We start from the raw sequence: 9,559 nt of genomic DNA on the forward strand, positions 1-9,559 counted from the left end.
GCCAGAAGTAGTAAAATCTCTGTTCTCACTGCCTTATTAGAAGCAGGAGCTGATAAACCGATAGCATATGAGAGATGTACTTGGGTCAATGAACAGGACAGGCTGGATTTTAGAATAATATATCATGGGAGCCTTAAACAGAACCTGGGAGACTTGGGAGAAAGCTGATTCAGAATAGATGCTGATGTTAGAAGGAGGACATAGGTTTTCAATGGCCTCACTCATGGTGAGTGCAGAGGAGTCTTTAGCACATCTGTGGACCAGCAAACTTAGCACAGGGCCTAACATTTTTGTATTAATTATGGGAGTGGCACCAGGCCAGCCACCTGGGTTTTCAGTCAATCTTCCCCTTACTTTATAAAGAGGAAGAAAAAAACCCAGACTACTGCTCTGAGTGTCTCTTAAGTTGAGTAATGGATGACCACTCAGTTGGGCTTTGTGTTGATGATAGTAGGGCAGTCCTGGCCTGACTTAATTTGACATCTCTCCCTTGCCTCGTGCTCCGTCCCTTGTATCAGATCTTGCGAGGTCACAAGTATAACTCAGATCAACATGCTGAAGCTATTTGCTTTTTGGCTGTGTCAGTTTTCTGACAGATCGGCTTGTTCACTCAGCTCAACCCGCAGTTGCAGAACCTCTAGAGCTTAGAGCTAATGCAAGGAAGGTAGGAGGAGCGCACGGCTGGGACGGGGGAGATAGCCCCTTTCAGCAGCCACTGGGCAAAGGGCAACAAAAAGCAGCACTGGAGCCAGTCTTCCTGTCATGAAGGTAGAGTAAAAACATTCCTGTGGAGATGAAGCAGGCTGTGCTTTAAACCCAAGTTACCAGAGTGCAAAGCTCCAGTTTTCTATTGCATTTACGTGTATTAACAGTAAAACTACTAATTGCTTTGTCTTTGATGGGTTTTGCCTTTTTGCACATTCCTTTTCATCTTGTTCTAAGCAAACACTATTTAGATTCCCTTCTATAAACCCAGTTTACATTAAGGTCTGCATGTAGACATCTTTTGGATACAAAGTGTGAGCAATCACTTTTAACCTCTGAAATTAACAGCTATACTCAGCGGTACTTCTTCTCCACCTTTAGCTCAGTTTTTACACTAAATAAATCAAAAAAGTGCTCAGAGCAGGGTACAGTTCTCAACTTTAAGACCAGCCAGTAGGTGGGAGGTGGGAAGGATCTGCCAGTGTGACCTGGGGGATAATAGATGAGAGTATTTTGAAACTGCATGTTTCTCTCATGTACTGTGCCTGCCTCCGCTCACCTTGATTATAAAGTTTTAAAAAAATCCAATCCTTCACCACCTACACACATGCTATTAAAATCATGATGTGTATTAATAAAAAATCTTTCCCAGCTGGATGGGAAATTGCTGATAGTATTGCTAACAACAGAAGCCAGCTCTTCATTGTGCAGCCATCCACCATGATGCCATAAAACCAAAGCCTGCCAGGTTTTACAGTTTTAGAAGTTGTTACTTTCTCATCCACTCCTCCATCTTTCCTTCTGTTTTTTTGTTTCGCCTCCTCTCTCCCTGGATAAATATAAACTGCCAAGATCATGGGTAGCAGTGATAAAGCACGATGGAGAGGTGGCCAAATGCTCTTTCACGTGTTCTATTATTTTGGGGGGTGAGATGGGAAGGAGCAAGAAGAACAGCGCAGGCAGACCTGCATTCTGGGTCCTAGCTCAAGAGTGGCTGTTATTACTGATGCTCCCTCCTGACCCTCCCTCCCTGGCAAACAGGTATGGATGTGGATGACTCTTAGGCTAAGCTATTTTTAAGAGAGTCACAAACTCCATTTAACAAGAAGTTCTGAAGCAAGTCCCTAGGCCCACAGTATCTTTCAAATTTCAGGAAACTCAGACGTAAGGTCAAACTTCACAGCTGTCCTGCTCTCATAAGGTCCCACCTGACAGCTCTGGTCATGCATTTGGACTGGGGTTAGGAGGTGACATCACAAGTTAGGGCCCCTTTCCAGTCTGAAGTAGCTATGCTTTTGTGCTGGTTTGGGCTGGGACAGAGTTAATTTTCTTCATAGTAGCTGGTATGGGGCTATGTTTTGGATTTGTGCTGAAAACAGTGTGGATAGCACAGGGATGTGTTCGTTATTGCTGAGCAGTGCTGACACAGAGTCAAGGCCTTTTCTGCTTCTCACCCCACCCCGCCAGCGAGGAGGCTGGGGGGGCACAAGAAGTTGGGAGGGGACACAGCTGGGACAGCTGAGCCCAGCTGACCAAAGGGATATTCCATACCATATGACGTCATGCTCAGCATATAAATCTGGGGGAAGAAGAAGGAAGGGGGGACGTTTGGAGTGATGGTGTTTGTCTTCCCAAGTAACCGTTACGCGTGATGGAGCCCTGCTTTCCTGGAGATGGCTGAACACCTGCCTGCCGATGGGAAGGAATGAATGAATTCCTTGGTTTGCTTTGCTTGCGTGCGCGGCTTTTGCTTTGCCTATTAAACTGTCTTTATCTCAACCCACGAGTTTTCTCACTTTTACCCTTCCGATTCTCTCCCCCATCCCACCGGGGTTGAGTGAGCGAGCGGCTGGGTGGTGCCTAGTTGCCAGCTGGGGTTCAACCACAACAGCTTTATCTGTGGAAAAGGTACTGGTTTACTTTACTACTTCTTAGTAACTCAGTCCCTCACTAATTTCTATTGTTTTTCTCTGAGATTTCTTCAAGATTTGCAATAGAAAATATTGGACAAGTGAAACAGAATGACAAAGCTGGTCTCTAGGAGGAGAGATTTTCTCTGGAATTCAGTCCAGTGACAGCTACTGCTACTTCAATGTACTTTTTTGGGTATGCTGAATATCACATACCTATTTGTGCTGGCATTTGTGCTGTAGTCTTGAATGGCTCTGTGCTGGAAGGATGGCTCTGTTCTTAGTAGTCCTTATTTCTGCTGCTGTCTTTGAGACACTATGAAACAAGAATGATTGACACATGGATTGAAGTACAGGCTCCAGTTAAATTGTAGGCGATTAATTCCCATACCAAAAAGAAATGCATCAACAAATATTAAGGTATAAATAGAAAACACATATCTCGGTCAAAACAGAACCCACAGCTGCAAACAAAAGTAATTTTATTGCCACTGTCTTCTGAACCCAAAGGGGACTAAAACAAGTAACTAATGAGATATCTCCTTGTGTCTGGGTGTTGAAGGTCCTTTTCAGCAGCTACTGAATATTTCCCTCGCTTTCATTTACCTTCTCCCAGCACTTTAACACCAAATAACAATTTGTACTTAGTAATTAAGACCTGTCTTGCAAGCGTAACAGACTCTCATCACTTCCTCCCCTCAAAAGAAGCTGATCTGAAACATGTGAGGTGAGTCACTGTCTAGGCCAACAGAGCTGGGGCTGAAGAATGAAATGCCTCCACCAACCTTTATGGCATGTACCCACTTAAAAGCAGGTGGGGCTGCAGCACAAGTCGTTTGTTTTAATGCACATTGAACTGAGAAAGAAAGAAAATCACCAGAAAGAGTTGTGTCTCCGGGCCATGGGATCTCCATGGGGAATTCGGAGGACACCCAGAGCAAGCACAAGGCAGAAAGGATGTGGCCGTTCTCTAGAGGGAACTAGCCCTGACCAGGGGGACTGCTCCACTTCATGACTTGGCTTGGAAATCAGGGCAAGCATCTCTTAGGGTGGATGGCCTTTAGCAGTGTAGATGTAGCTATGGTAAGTGGGTATTTCTCCAGTAACTACCATCAGTGAAAGAGTTAACAAGTTCCCAAGAGCTGAAGTAACTGAGCTGAAGTAACCAGAGCCGAGTTATAATTTGCTTCCAGGGTCAACTTTGCTTTCGGCTGTTGCTGTTAGATCTGTTTCAGAATGAGAAGCCAGTGGTTTGTGTTTAGCTTGTGTTCAGAAGGCTTTTCTGCAATGACCAATGTAACAAGATAATTTTAAAATAATTAAAGATGAAGACTTCACCATCGTGTTTACAGTGTCTATCCTTACCTGTGAGGATCCTGGTTATATTTTAACTTCAAACTTATTTAACTTCAACTTATTTGTCCCTTGGGATTTTTTCTTTCCACTGCCATCCCATTCTGTTTCTTGGCAAGGTGGTAGCCCATGTTCACCTCCACCTTAATCTAAAACGGGAGTGGATATCTCGGCATCATATAGCAGCTACTGCTGTATAAATGGAAGAACAGAGACAGTTGTTGCTGCTTACTCACAGTTACGGGTGTCAGGGGCACATAGACTTTTGTCTGTCTTCTCCAATTCAGATAAATCTGTGCCTTCTGGTGTGGCTCATCACTTTTGGTTTGGTCTGCCTTCCTTCTGAGTTTGGCAACACCCGTCTAAAAAGTTGAACTCACATCACTGGTGCTGGTTCAGTCAGCTATCACACGTGTCACCTGTGCACCTTTGCAAATGGTCTGACTTGGTCTGTGCTGTGAAGTCACCTTACCATCACCAGGCCAGCCTTGGGAGGTGCAAGGATCGTCCCAGGGCCTGGTCTGAGTCTGGAAAGTGTGGGCTGCCTGACAGTGATTTAGAGGCTTGTAGGCAGAGCTCTCTTCCCTTTCTTAATACTTTTGCATCCCTGTCCCCAGTCCAGAAAGTTATTGCATAGCTGCGGTTCACCCTCTCTAAAGCCTATACGTACGTTCCCTGTGCCTTTCAATGGGCATAGTCACAGCAATAACATAGTATTAGTTAGGGGTTGTTCCGTTCATAAATAAAGCAAAAGAACACAGCATGTGAAGCCACAAGTAAACAAAACTGTAATTCCTGCAAATGTGGCTAAGTAGAAATGGCTGATTCCATTTTCCTTTGGAGGGAACCGAGGTCCTATTCCTCTAAGCTCCATAGTTAGGAGACTTACTCATCAGCATTAAGAAAACCTTACACTGAGTGTTGGGTTGGTTTTTTTACAAACAAAATGGGCCCAGATTCGCTGATTCTTGCATTCTTTTGTCTCATTTCTGTCCATTTGGCTTAGGTATTTTTTGAATTGTGCTGACCAAAACATGCTTTGATACGCTCCAGCTGTGTTACTTGCTTAAGTCATGACACCTATTAATCCCAATATCCATTTGATATAGCATTTTGTGCATGTGTGCCAGCCACATCTAGCAATTCCCCCTTGACTATGTTCTCATTAACCCTACAACTCTTTTCTGTGATCTCTCCATTTCTTGTACTCATGTTTATTCATCCCTTCCTTTATATTTGTCATGGTTGAACTTCAATTTATTGATTTCAGCTCATTCCTCTAGCTCGTACTTTGTGTATTCTCACTCTCTGGAGTTATGTATGTGCTTCCATCTTTCTATCCTGCAGGTATGGTTAGGCTCTGCGCAGTCTGTTCTCAAGTTGAGAGGGATTGCTTGGGCATGACAGGAGACCTCCTTGCTTAATCCTCCACCACTAACACTTATCCTGGGTGTTTGGCTATTTTTCACCAGGCTTTGTACAAGGCAGATGTATCATCAGTTTTGCACCCCACTTGACATTCGTATAGTGGACACTCTGTTGTCATCTCCCAAAGAAAGAGCTTTTCTTGTTTCCTTGTCATTCAACCTAAAGATAAGAGAGGACTCATAGAGTACAAAGTCGTATAAGGTGCAACTGAGAGCAGAAAGCAGTAGGAGATAAAGAGTTCAAACACTTGCTCCACACCTTCTCAGGCGAAATGGACCAAACTGTGTTCTTGTGTGACCTCTCCTGAGAATACGGCTTTTTGTCCTCCTCCGGTAGCAAGACCACAGTGAGGTTCAAGAATTTTCTAGTACCTCTGTGTTAGCAGATCTGATCCATGTCATCCATGGAACACCTGGCTCATGTTTTTAGCTCCTAGCAGTGGTACTAGTCCTTGTGCCAGCTATGCAAGTTTTAACCACTGGATCCCATGGTGTTTATAGACCCAAAACCAGGACACAGGAAACAAATACCTTTTACTGTAGTAATGCCAATGTACTGACCATGGCTAGTGTTTCAAACAGAGCTCCGTAACCTCTTCAGAGAACGTCTGACATGGCATGGCATTACTTAGATTTACACTGTTCTACACCTCTCCTGGTCCCCTTGCTAGTTGCCTGAAAGTGTATTATAGAGAGGCCAGGGAAAGATCTCCTCCCACGCTGGCTGAAACGAGTAAGGGTGCAGGAGCAGTGCCACCTCCCAGCACGAGAGAGCAGGCAGGCAAGTGGCGTCGTGGGCAGCAAGGAGGAGGGAAGTATGCATCTTTGGGCAATAGCCTTCTTGGTGAATTTGGAAGAGGGTGTCTGTTTACAGCTCCAACAATTTTTCCACCTCCAATAAACTGCTGACTACCATCTGGTGGCAAAATAAACCAAGATTATGTGCATCACCTCTACTGGCTGCTCTAACAGCAAAACATCTGCATAGCTGTGGTTTTGAGCCCCTCTGGAATATTAAAGTTTAAGATTCAAATCCTCCTTATGAAAAAGGATATGGTGTAATCCACTTTTCATTCAGTGACTTTCGTAGATTTGTAGGTTGAGAAAACATCCTTAAAGCAGTCGTGTAGTTTAAAATGACTGTGTGTTGGCTGCAAAACACTGCATGGCGTGATACACTTCCCTGCATTTGGCACACACTGGAAGAGCTGGAGTTTGAGAAGTACCATTCAGATTTCAGTAATCCAGATATAAGGACATCTCAGGGAGCTATACAAAAAGCTACTGTGGAGTATTTTTTGTCCACTAGGCTTGTTATCCTGTCAAAGAATGTAATTAAGTTGGTTTGCCAGATGCATTATAAGCCCCAGTTGCCTGCTATTTATCACCTTATTTTGCTGTAGCTGCTTACACAACAACTACTTTATTAATTCCTCTACCTATTTGTTAGCTATTGATGTAGTGTTCTTCGTGTTCTAGTTCCCTGTCCTCCATTACCTGTATAGAGAGGAAGTAATCTCTTTTCCTGAAAGGAAAAGTTATTTTATACTCTTTCCCGACAGATAACGTTTAGGGTCACATTTCCCTTTCAGGAATGCTCATAAGTAATTGTCAGCAGTTGTGATTACTCAGCTGGTTACCCAGCTTACATTTGGTTGTGCTACATCGAGTAGTAGTCTATATTCAAGTTTTCTGTGTCTTCATGTTCAAATGGTTGCTTCATAGATTTGTTTCGTGATTTGTCTTGTTGCTTCCTACCTGCTATTAGGTAAGGCTTTCTAAAGGTATTATCCTTTTCGGTGGAAAGTAGTTAAGTGTTTCAATCTTCACAGAACTACAATAAAACAAAATACTCCACATGTCTTTCCTGTAGTAACTGAAGGGTATCCAACTGCTTTATTAACACAAACTAATATGTTCTCAACAGACCCTCTGTAATAAGAGAATATCATTATTGCTATCTCTTAGAAAAGGCAAAAGGAAAGGGTGTAGGATTGTTCCAAGTTCATTGAGAGCTGCAAGCTGTGATTGAAACCCTTAACACCTGCCTTAGAGCGGCCACATTGGAAAATATACTACAGAAGCCCCCCGGCATCAGCTTTCTCAGCTCAGTAAGACACTGGCAACTGGTGAGTTCCTGTGGAGTGCTGGAAATCCCTCCAACCCAAGACGCAGGCCAGTATCAGGCTTTTGGTGGAGCTATACAGCAGCAGAGGCTATACAACAGTTGCCTTATGTCAATTAAGGTGGGAAGCATAGGTTGTTCTGGTCTGACTCCATCAGTTGTGTCAGTACAGCTGAAAGCGGTCTGCAGATCCGTTGCTCAGTGTCACAGACTCTTCCTTTTGAGATCTCTTATCTGCTGTTAGCAGATAACATCTATTAACCTGCTCTTGTGCAGAGGATTCATCGCAGTTACAAGCTCCTACCCGCAGTTTTCCTTTGCCCCTATGTAAGACCACCTGAATGGTGGCACTTCTGTCTCGTTGTCTATGTCTATGTCTAATTGTCTGTTTTGCACAACAACATATAAATATGAGGATCTGCCCTCCAGCTTCAGGAACACAAAGGCGGTTTTGAAACACCTTTATTTCCCAATCTAGCTTGTGATCCCACTCAGTGGAGCTTTCACTTCCCTGAGATGCTTTCTCTTTTTGCAGTAGCCAGATACACACTTCAGGTGAAATGCTTCCCAAATTTCTCCTGGTTGTTTTTGCCACTCACAGGAAAAAAGACGAGTCTGGCAGTCTCCCCAACCTTACGGATGCACTCTGTAGCTTGATCTCCTTAAAATCCTTCCAGAGAGACTTCTGCCAGGAGATAAGATGGAGGGGGCTCTAGAGGTAGAGAAAACACTGTCACCCAGGACAATAGACTTTTAGGGGTAGCAAAATCATCATTTTTTTTTCTGCCTGCTTTGCCTAAGCCTGGAAAGCCAAGTTACATGGAGTTGCTGAAAGAACAGCCCGAGTCTTTGGAATTGGTGAGGGACAGCAAACCTGGAAGAAGAAGTAACCACTCTTCTCAGCAGCAACAAACTCAGCTCTCCAGGAGTTTCTCCTACTTCTTCCATCCAGGCCTATCCTTTTTTCTGTCTCCTTTTCCCAAGACCCTAAACCCTGGAATAGTAAAATTCAGTTTTGCCAAAGTTACTGGAGCACTGAGCCATTCCTGAGCTATAACCTCTCTGGGCGGTTCACGTTTTCCATGCTCCAGCATCTGAGGTAAAACCTTCCTTAAAGAAAAAGGAAGGTTCTATTAACTACGCTTCCAGGCCCAGAATGCAGAGGGTGAATAAACATTCAAAATTTATATTCTTAAATGTCACAAATTTTAAAGACAATCTTGCGTTTTGAGACCTGATGCATGCTTTTTTATCATTTGGAGTTGGCAAAAGTATAGGTGTCTGGGGAAGTCTTAAATCCTGTTTACATTATAAACACAGTACATTGCTCCCATTCCCCCCCCCCAGACCAGCTATAGTGGGTTTTTAAAAAGCGCCAAGCAGAAACAGGACCTTCCCTGCTTCTGGTAAGGGGGTAGCAGAAGCTCCTCTCAAATTATCATGTGTGCCCTCTAGAAAATCCAGCTTCACAGGTGAAATCAGGCCCTGACAGAAGGGGATACTGACTTGGAGGAACTGCAGGAGGGATAAAACAGCTCAGCGCTGCCCTTAATCGTGCAGCGGTACAGGTGGTCAAGTGCGAGACGCTTCGGCGACGCAATGGGAGAGGAGGCTGGCTCTCTGCCTCCATGCAGCAGCAGCTGAGATATTAAACCCATGCTGCTGCGAGCGCTGAGTTCTCTCAAAATGAAGATAAGGTGGTTGTAAAGGGCAGTGGAGATGGAGGGTTAACGATGATGTCCTGCAGGAGAAGATAATATTGAAGTGTCGGCAAGCACTTTCACACACCCTGGTCATTTCATCTTTGTGTTCGACACAAGGGAGCACAGCACTTAAGGCTCAGAAGGGGGAGAAAGTAGGGGCAGACATGGCTAAAAGGCTTGGAAGTCAGAGAAGAGAAGGAAAAAAATTTCCATGTTTCTCACAGAAACTTAGGCAATAATCCTGGAACACAGACACAGCTGCAGCCAGCAAAAAAGATGCAAAACTAAGAACAAAATCCCCCTGGGTTTAGGAAACAGTGAGGAGCTAGACTAAAA

Source organism: Calonectris borealis, chromosome 1 (genome assembly GCF_964195595.1).
Source record: "Calonectris borealis chromosome 1, bCalBor7.hap1.2, whole genome shotgun sequence".
NCBI classification, from domain to species: domain Eukaryota; kingdom Metazoa; phylum Chordata; class Aves; order Procellariiformes; family Procellariidae; genus Calonectris; species Calonectris borealis.